The sequence below is a fragment of the Echinops telfairi genome, unplaced genomic scaffold, assembly GCF_000313985.2.
Source record: "Echinops telfairi isolate 266 unplaced genomic scaffold, ASM31398v2 ScPeMD7_18;HRSCAF=68, whole genome shotgun sequence".
Classification (NCBI taxonomy): domain Eukaryota; kingdom Metazoa; phylum Chordata; class Mammalia; order Afrosoricida; family Tenrecidae; genus Echinops; species Echinops telfairi.
The window spans coordinates 90,743,616-90,744,463 of NW_022103915.1; positions in this window are offsets into that span (position 1 = coordinate 90,743,616).

The window sequence follows — 848 nt, forward strand, 5'->3', positions numbered from 1 at the left end:
TTAAATTATATTATTTAACTCTGAATTTATTTACTCTGAAATTTCTGTGTAATGTTTTGTATAAAAAGGCAAGGTTAGGGTAAAAACTTAGTGGTCGAGAACGGATTAATCCGTTTTCAGTTATTTCTGATGGGAAAAAATTGATTCTGAACTTGACTGCATTGCATCTCGACGCTCCTTCTAGAACGGATTAGCGTCAAAGTCTGGGGTTCTGCTGTATGAGGATACGATGTCAGATTGGAGGCTTCTCCTGACTGGCAGAGCTGCAGGGGCAGAGGAACCCAAGATTGATAGACCCAGCTTCCAGGTGCAGGGGCACGTGAATACAAGGTGGGCAGGTAAGACGCCAATATGTTGACAACTCTCAGGATTCCCAGGCCTCTGGCTCAAGTCCAGAGAACTAGAGTTCAGGGAGTTAGAAATAATCCAAAGTCAGCAAAAAGCAAGCAAGCTTTTCCACAGCATCAACCTATGTTGGTAGCAGGTCACACCCTTGAGGAGAATCCCGGCCAGCTAGGTTGACATACTACCCAAGTATTACACTACGTGGCATAAGATCTCCAGCCTGGTCCAGAAACTAGGTGAATCTTGGTAACTCTGGAAACTTTCTATGTATTTCAAGTTCTTTGAGGTGGCTTTGCTCTCGAGACACATTTGATGGGACTTAAAAGTTATTGAGGTCTTGCTTCCTCTAGCTCTTGAACGATGATAGTTCTTCATTACCTAATTTTTTTTAAGAGACACTTTCCAAGAAAAGTTTACTGTAGCACAATTTTAAAATAGCAGTGCCTTGGAGAGCTGCTGAAAGTGCATAGTAAATTGAAAACTTCTGGGTTTTACCCAATTGT